This window comes from Lissotriton vulgaris, chromosome 2_1 (assembly GCF_964263255.1).
Source record: "Lissotriton vulgaris chromosome 2_1, aLisVul1.2, whole genome shotgun sequence".
Taxonomy (NCBI): Eukaryota; Metazoa; Chordata; class Amphibia; order Caudata; family Salamandridae; genus Lissotriton; species Lissotriton vulgaris.
Genome location: NC_141687.1, coordinates 67048926 through 67061024, shown reverse-complemented (window position 1 = coordinate 67061024; position 12099 = coordinate 67048926). Strand labels below are relative to the sequence as shown.

General features: G+C 43.7%; 1 protein-coding gene across 2 annotated transcripts in view; it reads right to left on the bottom strand.

Moving 5' to 3' along the window:
• TNS1 (tensin 1) overlaps window positions 1-12099 on the bottom strand; it is a 1287061-nt gene that overhangs the window by 1239847 nt on the left and 35115 nt on the right. The window lies entirely within an intron of this gene.

Here is a 12099-nt window from a genome sequence, read left to right as displayed (position 1 = left end):
GGGCAATATGTGTGTGCTTCCACTAAAAAAAAAGTGTTTGTATTGCTCCACTTTTGGCTTGTGGGAAAGCTTCTGGGCAATACAGGAGGCTGTTGTTTTTTAAGGTGGGAATCTAATATTCAAGGCTGATTTACATATTAAGAAATGTTAAGACAATTGTGTTGGGCTAGATTTATTTATCATGAAAAGTGCATATTAAGGACAATAGGTTTTTAAGTGTTGAGTATTCTAATGCTAAGGTAAAGCCTATGTAAACAGGTGTTTAATGACAAGGACTATCAAAGGTTACTGAAGTGTAAAGCTTTTAGTTACCCTGTTTGACTAACCCTGGGGAGAGAAGAGTTGCACTATTTTAATCCTTGTTAACATTGTATATTATTTTGGCAAACATAATTTGGGAAATTCTTTGACTACCTGCCTGATGCTCGCCTTGATGGAAAGCTTTTGCTCAATACAGTAGACCTGAGTTAGCTTTAGTGACAAGCCGGTGAGGTTGTCTACAAGCCTCATTAGTTCATTGGGTGAGAGCGGAATAGTGAGCGTAAAATGATGGTCTGGAATGTGGCCCGAGTGATTGTCAATGGTTGACATTATTTCAAGCATTCCTTCCATCACTTGGCGTTTAATAATTTGAAAAACATTTTACAGCACATTGTCCCTTAATGGTTGTTATTACAGTGTATACACGCGGCAAAACACCATCCAAGGATGGGCCACCACTGATAGGTTTATTTTGTACTTATTTTTTATTGCAAGCATATGCCAGCCACATTTCTGGTTTATACTTTTATTCTCTTAATTTATCTTGCATATGCTTCTTGAGTTTGTGTGTTAATGCTGAGGAGCAATTGGGTGGATGAATGGATGTATGAGGGGAGAAGTGTGGCTCAGGGGTTAGAGGCGGCAGACCTGGAGCTTGAGTTAGGCCCGGGACCAGGGTTCAATTCCGCGCCTCGGTGGTTCTTGGGCTCAAAAATTCCACGGACTCGTTAATTCTCGCTCCAGTGCCTTCTCGACTCACTGGTTCACACTCTGCGACTCTGGGCAATAACTTGCTTAATCTCCACAACGGCCCCTCGCGGCGGGATGCCTGGCTTTCACCTTGTGGATACCCTGCCAGGGTATCTCACAGGGGAATACCAGGACGGGTTCCCTAAGCAAGCGCTGAGATGCCCCAGGGTAAGTCGTGCGCTATATAAGTTTCATTCATATATAAGTTTCAGGGGACATATGAGTTACAGAGTGCACGCATAATGAGTTATTGAGTGCCTAAACTCCACTGGAAAATAGATATGTGAGAAAGCTTTTTATGACATCTGTGGCCAGTTACTGATGTGAATAGTAGTGACATCACATTCAGAACATCTCAAATTACTTTGCCAGTGGCACTGTGTGACATCAGTTGTATGAACTCGGATAAGAAATGGCAAATAGGTACAGATCCACGTATGCTGAGCGCTATGAAGCAGCCCCCATGGCATAAGGGTCTATACAATAGACCTTACATAATGAAAAATAATCTCTTTGTTTTTAGACTCAGCGGTAGGTCTAATGCCCCAGTTCACAGCACTCAGAATAAGAAGTCCCTTTGGCAATACAAGGATAGGATTAAGAGAAAGCTATTTGGCCTCTACTCCCACGCTTTTCATCCCTATTCAGAACTGTAGAAAAAAGAGAGATAAAAGTTAATTAAAAGGCTTCACACAATGTGCCATTTACTAAAAATGTGTATTTTGCAAAAATATTCATATAAAATAAAAGCCTGTGTCACTGCGCAGAACTATTTGGATCATCCTCATAGGGTGTCTTCTTGGATTTGGAATCATCTGGTAAATCTTTACGAGTTTCTACTTTCCGCCCACATGAATGTGGGGTTTATAGTGGATTTTCAAAGGAGTGATGGTTTTACCTGTTAAATATCAATTATGTGGGTAAGAAATTCTGAGAACGTGTCAGACTCTGAAACACGCCATCGTCACTTCGTCCTACAAAAACAAACAGTATCGCTGAAACCGTGTCAGACCATGAGCCTCATTGGTCCTGTCCAACACTTGTTGCGCTCTGGCTGCGGTGGTCACTTTTCAAGTCTTTGCATACCTGCCCTACCTAACTACCACCAAACCAGCTTCTGCCCACACAACTAGGTGGAAACCACTATTGTAACCAACACAGAAGCGCTCCTGACTGCCAGAGATGTTCGGAAGCCTTTGGTAGCATTGCCCACGGCCGACTGCTCGAGTGCCGAAGACAGGACCTGGGCATCAGAGGCACAGCCATATCTTGATGTAGCTCTTTCTAGCATGAATGATCTCACCCAGTTAATCCAGTATCCCTTAAAATCGACCAGCATCACATTAGGGACTGCTGAAGGATAGACTTTCTAGACATATTGTGCTCACAGAAGTGATACAAAGTGCGTGAGGTGAAGGTGTGTAGGTGACATATAAAAAGTAGCATTGCATTGTACAACAATATTATTTGTCAAAACTCCACAAATGAATGAAATAGGTGATGGAGTCTTGGTTGGGACGGCTGACGGCGTTTCGATCTCAGGTTAGCAGATCATCTTCAGGACAAGAGCCTGCGAGCACTTACGATCCCATATGTGGAGGCAATTGTAAATCCGGGTTGTAATTCGGAGTTGAGAGGCGGATGTCGCTCGTCAAGGAAGTTACTTAACCGCGTGATAAGAGGCTGTTTAGGAGAGACCTCCATCGGTGGCGGCGAGGCCGGGTATGGATCGCGACGGGTATGACCGCAGAGCTATTTGAGGGTTGCTGGGTTGTGGTGGGGGGGAGGACCGGCGTTATCCGTGTCCTGCTGGGAGTGAAAAATGGATTCACTGGTACAAATAAGTGAAGTCCACAACTTTGTCTGGCACATGTATGTGACAGGGACCGCCTATTCATATTTTGAATAAAGAAAGTAAAATAAGTGTTCTCTTGCACCTGTTATTATCATGGGGACCTACGCACTGTTCACATATTCACCCCATCACTGCTCTGGTTACATTCTGCTAGGTTTATTACAATTGCATCTACAAGGTGCTCACAACTCACATACTCCACAGCCACAAAGGGTCCAAGCCTCATATGATCGTCTCATAATTGGCTTTCATAGCCCTGACCACATCATGCCTGCAATAAAGATGCCACATTGGCTGTTTAATAAAGAAAGGTCACAGTTTAGGACTCTTTCTGTAGAGGAGGCACCTGTCCTTGCACATCTGGCAGCTGGGCTACCTCTCTGAGGTACTCCACCATTGCAAACTGGTTTGCCACCTACAGACTTCCTGCCTTATCCTCCTTCCTGTTGGCCCAACCAGATATAAGTGTTCTTGTAGAAGGTCACTTCCTCTCAAAGACTCATCTCTCTGGAAGTCCTTGTACATTAGTCTCTTTTGTGTATTTTTATTGAGAAGTACATGTCACTACATAAACATTGCGTCATAAAAAGAGAATTGCACAATATATCAAATTAGGGCCTTCAGAAATTACTATTAAATGTTAACTTCTCAGATTTCTAAACGCAAAAATCATAATACAGATAGCCATAGACTTGCATATTAATCTTGAGGCAGACTGTTGGACACAGCGGAGGAGTAGAAACCCACCCTGCATCGCCTCAGAGAACGAATAGCATATCCTGTAAAAGGAGCCTCATCGTTCGCGTCACCCATCTCGGTCCAGGTGGGTCTGATACCCAAGATCAGCCCTTACTTCATGCTCACCTACCTGACCTAGGCACTGAGTAATCTGACCCTTTCCAACGTTTTGATTATTAATATTGTTCATCTCGAAAATGTGTGTAGATAGCAAACCAGTCTAGAAAAACTTTCGGATTAAAGGGCGGAAAAGCTCCCAGACTAACATGGCGCTCATGCGGAAACAACAGATAGCAGTCAGTAGCATTCAATAGTCCGTTTTCTATTATCATAACTCCGCAATCCAGCGTAGTTCGAGGAGTCTTAATGGCGACCGGTTGACTCTGTGGTGAATACAACGAGCGAAGGGCTACGGTTAGCGGACACGGAGCAAAGATTTAGCAATTCAGGTACGCTATTCTCCTAACGACTAGTTTCATTTTGAGGCGCCCAAACCACAGAGTAGTAAACAACATATTTTTATTTTTCACCAAACAGACTGAAAACATTGGTGAAGATAAGGTAAGGGAGTTCAGTTAAACCGGTATGGCTATTTGGTCAGCACCCGTTTTTTTCGACATTAGAGCAGTCTGAAAACATGTTATTTTTTCATTTCAGAGAGCCTTGATCACATTTCACAGGTATGTCCCTTAAATCCCAGGCATTTAAGTAAAGTGGAACAGTTTGGCTTGGCAAGGCATTAATATAGGTTATCATTATTGTTCTTTTAGTGATCCTCACAGGGTATGAGTGTTTGAAGTGAACACACACAATATCTACCACTGACCACAGGTATGACAATGACACAGTATAGTAACACACCCCCATGTACTACTTTAAACCAGATTCTTACACATATTCTATGTTTTTCATTACAGAATCTCCCCTGATGAAGGCACCACAGAGGTGCCGAAATGCATAGGGCTCTTTTGTGAATTTATGATTATTGAATTGCCTAAGCATTGTAAATGTAAGAAATGTAAATATGAAATAATGTCTGCACAGATGCAAAAGAAACAAATGTTTTTGTTATGAACAATGAAATAACAAAAGGTATTTTGACATAAAAAAGTGAAAACTGAAAAAATAAAAGCAAATAACATTTGCACAAAACTAACGTGTGATTAGTATGCTAAAAGTATAAGGTGCGGAGCACCAAGTGAACAGTGCACGATTAGGTGGGTCCAAAAACCCATCATAACCCACCTACCTGACCTAGGCACTGAGTAATCTGACCCTTTCCAACGTTTTGATTATTAATATTGTTCATCTCGAAAATGTGTGTAGATAGCAAACCAGTCTAGAAAAACTTTCGGATTAAAGGGCGGAAAAGCACAAACCATTTATTTTGTGGATGTCATTTCCTACAGAAAAAAATCATATGTTCCTGCAGGTGAAGTTTTGTAAATTTCTAAAGGTTTGCTGGCATAATTATATTTTCTCAACACATACCTATTACCAATTTAAAGTATTAACATGAGGACTATTTTCTGTCTAGGGTGACCGGCAGTCAGAGCATCATGACAGACCCTTGACCAGCCCAGACCACATTGGTCCAACTTTCCTTCATCAGCCTTCCTCTGCATTCCAAACCTACAAAGCACCGGCTGTTCTACAGGTGCCATCAACATTTTACAAACACTGTAAACATATAAAATGATAGATGAGCAGCAGGCAATCACAGTGATGCTTTTCACCAAAGGTTCTGAGTTACATCAAATTGACAAGGAGAGTGAACTTCAAGTTATCTATATTGTCCCTTGGAACCCTGAGGCATATATTATGTAGCAACGAGGGGTAATGAGTTTTGTTATCAACTGTTGCTACGTCACAGTGGTGAGGTACAAGGTTTAGGGTCTGTTAGAAATGACAGACGCTTCCTATGAAAGCCATGTATCACATATAAATAACAGATAATCATGAATTGCAGATAATTAGCTTTTACTAACCACTTGGGTATGTTTTGTTACATCTTCAATACATTCAAAGGACAACAGAGCATTTGAAAAAGTATTTTGTCTAACATTAATACTTTATATACTATTAATAAATCTGACAACATTTACCCAACCAGTAATATTGATACTGTTTTTTGCAAAGATCAATCAACATCATATTCCAAGTACCATTTATTAAGCTAATGCACTCTAAATGTTTTTGTTTAAAACACTAACCAAACACAGATAGGATTTCTATAAATCTTTTATTGAAGTGGAACTGAGTCTGAACAAAACGAACTGTACAAAAACCTGCAATGCAAATATCTTCAATACCGACAATAACACCAACACATTTTCAAACATGGCCTTCCTTTTACAAACTTTCCAATTTCTACAAATATTTCAGTTAATGGCGTAGTTAGTCGTTTGCTTGCCTGTGGTGGGCCCTGCGTTTGTAGCCCCGCGGCGACCACATATAAGTGTGGGGGGCTGGCGATTCCTGTGTTTGCTGCCCCACAACGGCTGCAAGTAAGAGCAGGGGGAGGCCGCCGTCCCCGCCCACCCCTTGCTAAGCAACTAATTGCAGTGTCTTTTTATACAAATTCAACGTATTGTATCAGCTTATTTCGATATTTTATCCATATTCTTAACTTTCTCTTATTGTTTTTAACTGGTTTTTTTGGTAACATTTTTAATTGTGTAGCTCTTCTAGTTTCTGTTACAAAGAGTAATTGCAAAGATTTTCATTAATCATGCAATAAATAAATAAATAATAGAAAAAAAAATAACTAACAGGGAAGTTTATCCCACTTGTTATACATAATTCTATTTGGCATTAAATACATAAACTAATTGCAGTGTTGGAGGAGAGGTTGGGACCTTATAAGGCCGGATCTTAGTGCGGAGCATAGCAAGAGGTACTTCGACCTACCCCCAACCCTAAAGTAGAAAGAAATCTTCTAAGCCCGGGGCCAATGTCCTGGGGAGGTTTCACACCTACTAATGGACATGGGCTGTGCATGTCTTCCATGAGTTGGCAACTCACTCTGTGTAAGGGTTTTCAGCTCATCACTTGCGCCACTGTTTCATGCTACCATACTACCTTTTTTTGACGGCACCTACCTCCACTGACAATGCCCACTACACTGGTTTGCGCACAACCCCGACAATGAGTTGTGAACCAGCGGCAGAGAGGGTGCATGGCATGACATGGAACCTGGCAGTGTGGCACAAAGCATGTAAAGGGGCCAACACGAATACAGTGGCTAAGCCCAAAGAACAGTGGTATGCAGTGAGTTTTCAGAGCCTACAGGGACACGAGAGGCAACAAAGCTGTGATGTAGTCCCCCCACACAGTGATTGCTCCTGAAATACTGCCTGTCATTGCCTAAAATGATGGCCGCAACAAACCCTCCTGCGTCTCTCCTGGCCTTATCTCCCTCCTCCCCCAACCCCCTACATCTCTCCGCTCTACTCTTCTCCACTTTCCTGCTACTGACCTTTGCCCACACCTGTCCTGGCCCTTAGTCCCCACCCTGTTTATCTGTGAATTTTCCCTCGTCAATTGAGATCTAGATATTTTGTCTGATGCCCGATGGAGCTACCTGGTTTAGCTATAGGGGAGACGGGCCGGGGATTCCCTCCTTGGTCGTCACCTACCCAGTCGGTCTTTAGACAGACTTCCTTTCGTCTCTCCTTTTTGTCTCTTCCCTTATCCTCCCTTTCTCACCTCCCCTGCCCCCTCCACTACTTTTCTCTCTCCTTTCTCTCCTCTCCTAATTGTATTGCTTATTTTTTGATGTATTGTGTAATTGTTGATCTTTTTCTGTTACATTGTGGATTCTCATGTAAAGCGCTCTGATACCTCTGGGTCTAGCCAGCGCTATATAAAACTCTTTAAATAAATAAATACATGTGTCTGTTGCACTTATATGAAACACTATTTCCTCTTGCATATTGTACTGCTCCTCTATCGTCTCCATTACCTTGTTTATAGCTGTTGTTGTTGTTTTACCTGCAACTCTGTTTGTACCTCGGTACATCTGTAACGCGATCTGATACTCGCTTGGGTCACGTTCGCACTATACAAAACTTTATAAATAAATAAATACTAACTCTTGACTGGGAAGCTGCGGGAACATAGTCGACAACATGTGTTAAACGGTGGCATCGTGTGAGTTGGCACGTCTGCTTTCATACTTTTACACATCTGCTGAGAAATGGCATTGCCCACTCTTTGACAAAGAATTCGGAACACATGGTGTGTCTTCAGCCTAAGTTGAATTTTAGAAATGTACATATCATTTATATACGTTTATTTCTTGTCAACAACAACGATATGAACTACAAAAATAATGCATAATACAGTCATCATTAGTCTTAAATAAAAATTATGATAACATGTTCACAATACCTAAGACTGATGAAGTAAGCATATTTCTAAAATCACCAGTGTTTTTTGCAAATAATTTGTATGCACATAACGAGAGTTTTCCTATTAAATAATTAATCTTCTCATTACTTCTAATTGGTATAAAAGCACTATAGGGCAGTATATATGCACAAATAAAATCGGTCCTAGAAAGTTTACACTTATCTTCTCTCCACTGAATGCTCTGGAATGCCACCCGGCCTCTGCCCATCCCATCTGTAGCAGCCACGCTCAAGGCCACGCCCAGACTACAAGCTAAAGTGTCTTGTGTCTGTTTTGTGTCCCTGGACAGAAGCTGACCATGAAGGCCCAGGGCCTATAAAACTAGCGACGAGAATCCTGATCCTTCGACCGCCATGCTGGTGCTGCAGCACCCTCCCAGCTGCGGGCCAATAGGCCCCAGCCGCCACCCTGTCCGCTGCCTTACCGAAGTGCCCGGGGCATTGAAGAGCAGCATTTCGTGCACAGCAAGTCAGCTCTGCAGTTAGCGAGGCCCGCCAACTCCACGACTGCACTACAGTCTGGCTAGCATCACTGCTGGGAACACCGGTGAGTGGCTCCTCCCTTGTCCAGACTCAGGGTGTTTCGTGCGAATGTATGACGTTACAACGCATACATTCACAACACATGCCATCACAACGCAACCATTACAAAGCAGGTGCCATTACAATGCATGCCATTACAACGCAGGTGCTATTACAATGCATGCCATTACAACGTAAGTATAGGTAAGTATTTAATTTTATTAATATTTTTTTTAATTTTAATTAAATTACAAAAATTATTTATTAAATTGTTTTAATTACAAAATTTTTTTAAAATATATTTAAATTTACAATTCTAACTCCTTGGGTGTGTAATAGTAGGGTAAATGTTGGATAGTGTAGGGGTTTAAATTACTATTCTAACTCCAGGGGGGTGTAATAGTAGGGTAAGCGTTGGATAGTGTAGGGGTTAAAATTACTATTCTAACTCCAGGGGGATGTAATAGTAGGGTAAGTGTTGGATAGTGTAGGGGTAAAATTTACTATTCTAACTCCAGCGGGGTGTAATAGTAGGGTAAGTGTTGGATAGTGTAGGGGTTAAAATTACTAGTCTAACTCCAGGGGGGTGTAATAGTAGGGTAAGTGTTGGATAGTGTAGGGGTACAAATTACTATTCTAACTTCAGGGGGGTAATAGTAGGGTAAGTGTTGGATAGTGTAGGGGTAAAAATGTAATAAAAAAATAAAAAAATAATTAAATAAATTAAATTATAATTTAAAAAAAATATTAAATGTATTTAAAATGTTATAATTATTTTAAATAAATTAATTTATAAAACAAAAAAGTTACATTAAAATTAAAAATATTTAAGAAAATTAAACTTATTTTATAAAATTAAAAGAAATATTAAAATAAAATGAATATTAATAAAATTCAATACTTATCTATACTTACGTTGTAATGGCATGCGTTGTAATATGACCTGCGTTGTAATGGCATGTGTTGTAATAGCACCTGCGTTGTAATGGTTGCGTTGCGATGGTACTGCGTCGTAAAAGTTGCGTTGTTATGGTTGTTCTCCGTTTCGTGCATGTGTCCCCTAGCAGTGGCCTCACCACACTGCAAAGCCTCATCTGCTGCTCTCCGGAACCACCTGGTGGCTGCTCTTCACCACTGCCCCCCGATCCAGAGGGATAGGACAGCCAGGCTGGTAGGCCTTGTTTCACTCCAGCGCCATCCTCGCACGCCTGACCAGCAATGCTCAGCAGTGCTCAGCTCAGTGGACATACGCCCTTCAGGCCGCCAGAAGCTAATCGATTATGCCCCTCACGCCATGACGTGTCCAATCCTGGACGACATTGCAGATGACCAACGAGCAGTAGTGGCAGGACAGGACCCCCAGCAGGCCACAGCCCACAAGACATGGATTCCAGTCCTGTACTCCAGTCTGACCCTTAAAGGTACTGAGACCTGCTATACCCAGATCGAGAGAGAGGCCCTTGCAATACGGTGGGGTTGCCACCACTTCCACATATGGACATCCCGTCAGAGTAGTCACAGATCACAAGCCCCTCGTTCCCCTTCTTTCTGGCACTTCAAGGAATCCATCACCATAGATAGAGAGATGTACGCTCCAACTCCAAATGAATGACTTCACAGTGATGGCCCGACCCAAGGCCCACAACCAGGGTGACTTTCTGTCCTGCCGCCCACCGACAGGGGCAAATGAAACAAGGGACGAAGACCAATGGGCCAAAACCTTTGTTAACCTGCCTGTCCTTAGCACCTGCCCCACGGTCATAATGGTGGAGGACATGAGGGAGACAGTCAAGGCAGATCACTGTTTCCAGAGAGCCCAAGAGGCCATTCAAGACCGCCAATGAAGCCACTTTCAAGAAGGAGCCTAGAGGTGGAACACCCCAGATGCAGCTGTCCTCCCCCAACTGTGGCGTGTTTGCCACAAGCACAGCTACACTTCAGGTGGGCTCCTGCTGAGGAGGCCCTATGTCTTGATGCCACGAAGGATGTCATCAGCCGTGATCAACAAGATCCAACAAGGGCACCAAGGTAAATCCACGGTAAAGGCCGAGCTGTGGAGGAAAGTTTGGTTTCCGAAGATGGATGATCTGGTTGATGACATGATCGGCAAAATATGTCTCATGCCAGATCTCTGGGGTGAAGCAGCCCAGCTCCATTCACCATGGAGGAAACCCCCCATCAGCCATGGACACACCTCAGGATGGACTTTGGCACCTTCCCCGATGGGCAGTCCACTATCATCCTCAAGGCTGACAACCCCAAGTACCACAGGTAGGAAGCTACCCAATCCACAGCATTTCCAGTGCTACAGCCTATACCAGAGAAGATGTTTGTGCTATTTGGGCTGCCAGAAGTAATGTAGACGGACTATGGGCCCCCTTCCAAGCCAAGACTCTGAAATGTACCTCGGGAGCCTTGGGGTAAAAAACAGAAGGGTCTCCCCAGCCATGCCCCAAGCCAACAGAGAAGTTTAACTGGTTATGAGGACTCTCAATAAACACTGAGTATTGGAGTGAACGTGGGTGAAGACTTGGAGTGTGGCGTAGACCGATTTCTGATGGCATATTGGCAAATCCTGCAGTGGAGAAGTGTGGCTCACTGGTTAGAAGCGGCAGACCCTGAAGCAGAGGTCAGGCCTGGGACAAGGTTTCAATTCCCGACGCAGCAGGATCTTGGGCTCAGTGTCCGCCGACTCGATAATTCTCGCCTCGGTGCCTATTCCAATCATGGGTCCCACGCTGCAACTCTGGGCAATAGCTTGCTTAATCTCCACAACGGCCCCAACAGCGCTTGGATGCCTGGCTTCACCTTGGGGGGGTCCAGGAGTGGGCACTGCACAGGGAAAGCCAGGATGGGTTCCACAGCGGTATGCGTACAAGCGCTTTGAGACCCACCTGGGGTGATATGTGAGCTATACAAATACAAAATTATTATAGCACCACAGGATTTGCCCTTGTCGACCTTCTTCTCAGGCGAACCGCAAGAGACACCATCCCCTGCAGCTGCTGATGGTGGTGGATATCCATCAATGCAGAGGCAGTGCAGGAAAAGCATCAAGAAACCAATTCCAAGGCCAGCCAAGAGAGAGCAGCACAGACACCAACCTTACAAGAGGGATGTGTGGCACCCCAACAGCAAGTTAAGAACACCCTACAAAGAAGACCAGTGACGAGGCACCCGGGTGCAAAGGACCATGGCCACAGTTGTGCACAGGGGAAAGTTTATCGCCAGGAATGTGTCCTGTTTCCAGAGTGCATGGGGCACATCAAACCCAGTGCTGGTGGGCCCCCAGCAAATGTCATCAGGAGACAGCAGTGGCCCAGAGGAAGAAAGCCAGAAGACCCAAGTTCCAGGTCAATGTGACAGCGCAAGCGAGCGAATGGGCATCCCCTTCAGGTACGACCACCGGCTAACAAGCCCAGAGGGAGAACTTGAGTACATGGAAGGTGCCAGGAGTTCCCAAAGCCAGTCAGCGGGACAGGACCATCTGAGACCAAACCCAAGGCCCAGTGTGAATCTGAAAGACTATGCGTGGGGTGACTGGGAGAGTAGGGTTATGGA